We start from the raw sequence: 6722 nt of genomic DNA, 5'->3' as shown, positions 1-6722 counted from the left end.
CTTGCACAAAAGTCAATTCCAAATGGATCAAAGACTTCAATGTGAAACTGGTAACTCTGAAACTGTTAAAAGAAAACATTGGCAGTAACCTACAAGATATAGGTGTAGGAAAAGACTTTCTAAGTCAGACACCGGATGCTCAGGAATTAAGGTCAACAATCAGCAAGTAGGCCTCATTAAACTAAAAAGCTTCTGTACAGCAAAAGAAAAAAGACCATGAAAAGAAAACCCACCAGTGACCCATCTGACAAATTTTTAACATCCAGAGTATATACAGAACACAAAAAACAAACAAGCAAGAAAGCAAATGATCGAATTAAAAGATGGGATAAATATCTAAACAGAGAGTTCTCAAAAGAAGAAATAAAGATGGCTAAGAAACATCTTAAAAACTTAGTAATTAGGGAAATGCAAATTAAAACCACTTTAAGATTTCCTCTTACCTCAGTCAGACTGGCTAACATCAAGAGAATAAATGATACCAAATGCTGGAGAGGATGTGGAGAAAGGGGAACACCTATTCACTGCTGGTGGGATTGCAAACTCATGCAACCTCTATGGGAAAAAAAAGAACTCTTAAAAATCAAGAAAAAAAAAATCTGAAAATGAACCTACCATATGACCTAGTTATACCACTCCTTGGCATATACCCAAAGGACTCATCATATTGTAGAGATACTTACACAACCATGTTTGTTGCTGCTCTTTTCACAATAGCTAAGAGATGGAAGCACCCTAGGGGCCCCTCAATGGACGAATGGTTAATGAAAATGTGGTACATTTACACAATGGCGTTCTACTCAGCAGTAAAGAAAGATGAAATAATGAAATTTGTAGGTAAATGGATGGATCTAAAAACTGTTATACTAAGTGAAGTAACACAGACTCAGAAAAACAAAAGATGTATGTTCTCCCTCATTTGTGGATCCTAGCACCAAATCCTTGTGAGTACATATCCTAATGTAACTGCAGGAACCAGGAAAATGGAAGGGAACCACTGAAGTAAAGGGAAAGTAGGATTGCAAGAGAGAACAGTAGGAGACAGGTGTTACTATGAAAGAAATGTGTAAAAAGGGGGTAAAGGGGAGGGGGAGGAGGGCTATACAAGGAACTATGGGAATAAAGGGGAAGAAGGAGCTCAAGAGAGGTGGGACCATAGCAGACAGAAATTATCAAGGGAGAAATGGGGAAAACAGGGACACTTTAAATGGAGAGGGCAGGGAGGGAGGATAAGACAGGGAGAGAGAGAGGAGAAATAGTGCCTAGCTAGTATAAAAAAACCAGTGGGAATTTATTAGTCCCAAAACCTACTGAAAAATTACACATACAATATCTCTACATATGAGTCTGTGTGCACAGCTGAAGGCTACATAACAAGAAACAGTGCCAGACAGAAGAAACCTTCCTTTGAGTTGTTGACCAGGGTAGATCAGGAGACTCCCAAAATTGCACAGGCTATTGCCACAGTCCTTGATTTTCTCCCAGAACTTGATGGTAAGACCCTATTGCTGAAGACAGGACATACTGTGGACACAGGATTTGGAGCAACAGAGCTGGAACTGATCTAGAAGCCACCTCCTCTGAAGGTTAGCTCTCATAGCTTTGGAGAGCAATACCCAAGTTGCTAAGGGAGACCATCAATTGATGGTCCAACCCCAGCTTCAAGACCTAAAAACCACATCAATGACCAGCACAGCAAAAGACAATGGTGCAGTAGTGGCACTTTTACCTTGGGGGTAATCAACAGCTACCTAATTGGACTTAAACCCACTCAATGGGAGGAAACTCATATGTGATACTGTAAACCTAGTCAAATACACATAGCTGGAGAGGTCAGAGATCTTAGAGAAAACTCCAAGGCTGTCACATCCCTAGACAAATGTAATTTCTTACTATGTCATGCAAAATATGGATCCTTAAATTTATAGACAAGTATCCCAGTCACCACCCATCAAAGAAACTTCTTTTTCAAGAGACAGAGATAATTACAGAGTTCTACAACTGGTTACATACAGAGACTGTCTGTGAACTGTCCAAGTCTAAGTGGCACATCTAGGATGCAACCTCTACACCTAAGGTTCATAGAACAGAGTACAAGGGATGAAGAGGACACTAATGCATCTTTCAACTCTCATTCATGAAGCTCCCTCATGAAACAGAGGGCCAGGAAAGCAAAAGGTCACAAATAGCCAAAACACAGAGAATGAGTCTGTAGAGTCTGGGTCATTGGACAGGACTCCTATATTAAAATCCACCCACTCAGGGCTCAGGGACCACTGCAGCAGAGGGGGCAGAAAGACTGTTAAGAGCCAGGGAGGAGGTACATGGCCATATGGAAACAGTCCTACAGGTGACTGGGTCCCTTCTCATACAAACCTACAGCAATGGTGCCAACATGCACAGAACCCACGCAAATTTAAGCAGACAAAACCCTAGCACAGAACTGTGGAAATGGACAGTAGGCCCCAGTCTCAGTTGAATTACTGGCAGCTGATTACTGCTGGGTAAGGAAGAGCTGATCTTCGTAAAGGGAGGGACTCTAGATAGGATGACTAGATCCCAGTGGATGAACTTGCACTGAGGGACATCTGGGAACACTAACTTTACATTTTGGCCTTAACACAAATGAAAAAGGTATGAACTCCAGTAAAGGGGGCGGGGTATAGGAGGGTGCCAAAGGGGAAGGGGGTATAAAGATGACTTGCTGCCAGGTGTGGTGGTACACAACTTTAATCCTGGCACTTGGGAGGCAGAAGCAGGTGGATCTCTGTGAGTTCGAGGCTAGCCTGGTCTACGAGTTCCAGGCCAGCTGGGGCTACAGGGAGACCCTGTCTCAAAAACACCAAAAAAAAAAGACCAAAAACAAATAAACAAACAAAAAGATGATTTGCTGTATGAAATACACAAAAATTCAATAAAAAAAAATAAAAAAGGACCCCAAAAATGGTCCTCCAAACACATAAAAAGAATGTTCAAACCTATTCATAATTAGAGAAACTTGAATTAAAAGACTGAGATACCATTTCTCATCTATGAGAGTGAAAAAAATTATTTTTAATATTTTGTTATTTTCCAAACATTTTATTTATTATTTTTATTTCTATGTATATGAGCGTATTGTCTACATGTATGCAACTGCACCCATGTCATGCAATCCCACAGAGGTCAGAGATGATGTCAGATTCCTGTGGAACCTGAGTTAGGGATGCCTGTAATCTCCCACATAGGTGCTGGGAATGAAGCCCCGGTCCTCTGCAAGGGCAGTCAGTGCTCTTAACCACTGAGCCATCTCTCCAGCCCGTTATTTATTATTTTTATTTTATGTGAATAAGTGTATTGCCTGCATATGTGTAAGTGCACTTGTGTCATGCAATGTCTGTGGAGTTAGGAAGAAGGCTTGGATCCCCTGGAACTGGAGTTAGGATGGCTGTTAGATGTCATGTGGGTGCTGGGAACTGAACCTGGGTCATCTGCAAGAGCTCTTAACCACTCAGTCATCTCTCCAACCCCTGAGACTGAAAAAAAATAAATAAATAAAACAAATAAAAAATTTAATTTCTTTTCTTTTTTTTTTGAGACAGGGTTTCACTATGTAGCCCTAGCTGGCCTGAAACTTGCTATTTTAGATCAGGCTGGTCTTGAATGCAAAGATTTACCTGCTTCTACCTCCCAAGTGCAATAATTAAAGGCATGTGCCACCACACTTGGTTGATTTATTTTATTTTTAATTAATTTGTGTGTGTGTGTGTATGTGTATCTGTGTGCATGTGTACATGAGTGCAGGGGCCCACAGAGACCAGAGCTTCTTGAAGGGGTTGCTGATATTGAATTCTAGTCCTCTGTGACAACAGTTTGTATTCCTAACTGATAAGCCATCTTTCCAGGCACAAGACTGAAAAATTTTAAGGTTAAGACAAAATATTCTATTGGTGAGGCTGTGAAGCAATAGGCATTTTAATATGCAATTAGTAGGAATGCAAATTAGTGCAACCCTTCTTTTTTAGGTGTACACGTGTATTATCTCCATGTATATAAGTGCACCTGTGTCATGTAATTCTTGCAGAAATCAGAAGGGGTTGTCAGATGCCCTGGAACTGTAGCTATAGACGGTTGTTAGTTGCCATGTGGAATTAGAGAAACTTGAATTAAAAGACTGAGATACCATTTCTCATCTATGAGAGTGAAAAAAATTATTTTTAATATTTTGTTATTTTTCAAACATTTTATTTATTATTTTTATTTCTATGTATATGAGCGTATTGTCTACATGTATGCAACTGCACCCATGTCATGCAATCCCACAGAGGTCAGAGATGATGTCAGATTCCTGTGGAACCTGAGTTAGGGATGCCTGTAATCTCCCACATAGGTGCTGGGAATGAAGCCCGGTCCTCTGCAAGGGCAGTCAGTGCTCTTAACCACTGAGCCATCTCTCCAGCCCGTTATTTATTATTTTTATTTTATGTGAATAAGTGTATTGCCTGCATATGTGTAAGTGCACTTGTGTCATGCAATGTCTGTGGAGTTAGGAAGAAGGCTTGGATCCCCTGGAACTGGAGTTAGGATGGCTGTTAGATGTCATGTGGGTGCTGGGAACTGAACCTGGGTCATCTGCAAGAGCTCTTAACCACTCAGTCATCTCTCCAACCCCTGAGACTGAAAAAAAATAAATAAATAAAACAAATAAAAAATTTAATTTCTTTTCTTTTTTTTTTGAGACAGGGTTTCACTATGTAGCCCTAGCTGGCCTGAAACTTGCTATTTTAGATCAGGCTGGTCTTGAATGCAAAGATTTACCTGCTTCTACCTCCCAAGTGCAATAATTAAAGGCATGTGCCACCACACTTGGTTGATTTATTTTATTTTTAATTAATTTGTGTGTGTGTGTGTATGTGTATCTGTGTGCATGTGTACATGAGTGCAGGGGCCCACAGAGACCAGAGCTTCTTGAAGGGGTTGCTGATATTGAATTCTAGTCCTCTGTGACAACAGTTTGTATTCCTAACTGATAAGCCATCTTTCCAGGCACAAGACTGAAAAATTTTAAGGTTAAGACAAAATATTCTATTGGTGAGGCTGTGAAGCAATAGGCATTTTAATATGCAATTAGTAGGAATGCAAATTAGTGCAACCCTTCTTTTTTAGGTGTACACGTGTATTATCTCCATGTATATAAGTGCACCTGTGTCATGTAATTCTTGCAGAAATCAGAAGGGGTTGTCAGATGCCCTGGAACTGTAGCTATAGACGGTTGTTAGTTGCCATGTGGGTGCTGGGAACCAAACCTGGATCTTCTGCAAGAGCTTAACTGCTGAGCCATCGCTCCAACCCCGAGTACAACCCTTCTTAAGGGGAATTTGGCAATAGCCAACACAACTACATATGCAGTTACCTTTTTGGCACAAATAATTACTATTTCTAGTTATATATATATGCCTAAAAGTATGAAAATGTTCAAGCATAAAACTGTTTACTACGGCACTGTTTGCCATGACAAAATTCTGAAAACAATCTAAATATGCATACATAAGAGAGAAGCGGAGAGAAATACAGAGAAGCAGAGACAAATGATGCACTACAAAAAAAGAGGAATATCTCAACAAAGTGATCCGGAGAGAGTTCCAGGACTTAGGAGTTTTGTGTGTTGTGTTTGAGACAGGGTCTCATTATGCAATCCAATCCTGTCTTAGCCTCCAGAACCACAGTTGTGTGCTACTATACCCATCAGAACTTATTGTCAAGTGAAAAAAGAACAGTGGGAATGACTTGATGGTACTCTTCCGTGTAAGATAGAAGAGGATATAAAAATATACATTATCTGTTCATTTGTACCAATGAAAAGGAATAGATGAGCCAGAAACTAAAGCAATCTGTGAACTATTATTAAAGGAGGGCTGGCAAGAGGAGAATGAGCACAGAATAGTAGGAAACGAGAGTGATATATGTATGTGTGTGTGTGTGTGTGTGTGTGTGTGTGTATGTATGTAAAATGCTCTGAAATATGCTCCAGATAGCCAGGAGGGCTTGTTCTGGACTGCCATGGTACATCGAAGAACTAAATAATGACAGTCTAAGCCCGAAGTAGGCTCAAAAGCAAGCTCTAGATAGTTCCTCTGATCTTTTCGGTTAAATGGCTTTTGGGAGGTTCTATTCCCCAGTTTTCAAAATAGATACTTTAGTCATGGAATGCCTTTGCATGAACCTGGTAGCTACACACTACCAATGTTGGCTTGGAAAGACAGCTTGGCACTCAAGACTTGGAGGCTTAAGTGGTGAAAGTGTGTTATTCAGAGGTATAGAATTATTAACTAGCACCCAACATAATTACTAGTTGGGGACGCTACCATACTGAAAGCTGAATTCCCTTCTAGTAAAGAAGCTGGTATAAGAGGGCTGGAGAGATGGCTCAGCAGTTAAGAACACTGGCTGTTCTTGCAGAAGACACGGGTTCGAATCCCAGGACCCAGATGGCAGCTAACAACTATCCATAACTCCAGTTCCAGGGGATCTGACAGGCTCTTCTGTCCTCCGCCGGTATTGCACAACACGGGTACGCTTACCTACATGCAGGCAATACACGCATACACATAAAATAAAAATAATAGCTGGGCATAGTGGTGCACGCTTTTAATCACAGCACTTGGGAGGCAGAGGCTGGCGGATCTCTGTGAGTTCAAGGCCAGCCTGGTCTACATAGTGAGTTCCAGGCCAGCTGAGGCTAC

At 40.9% G+C, this 6722-nt stretch overlaps 1 protein-coding gene across 3 annotated transcripts in view; it reads right to left on the bottom strand.

The window, feature by feature from the left end:
- Window positions 1-6722, bottom strand: part of CUNH20orf194 (chromosome unknown C20orf194 homolog) — a 257297-nt gene that overhangs the window by 187876 nt on the left and 62699 nt on the right. The gene's annotated exons all lie outside the window — the stretch shown is intronic.

The sequence above is a fragment of the Nannospalax galili genome, unplaced genomic scaffold (assembly GCF_000622305.1).
Source record: "Nannospalax galili isolate Female #2095 unplaced genomic scaffold, S.galili_v1.0 scaffold707, whole genome shotgun sequence".
In the NCBI taxonomy this organism is placed as follows: Eukaryota; Metazoa; Chordata; class Mammalia; order Rodentia; family Spalacidae; genus Nannospalax; species Nannospalax galili.
Note: the sequence above shows the minus strand (reverse complement) of the source record. Positions and strands in the feature narration are given on the sequence as shown.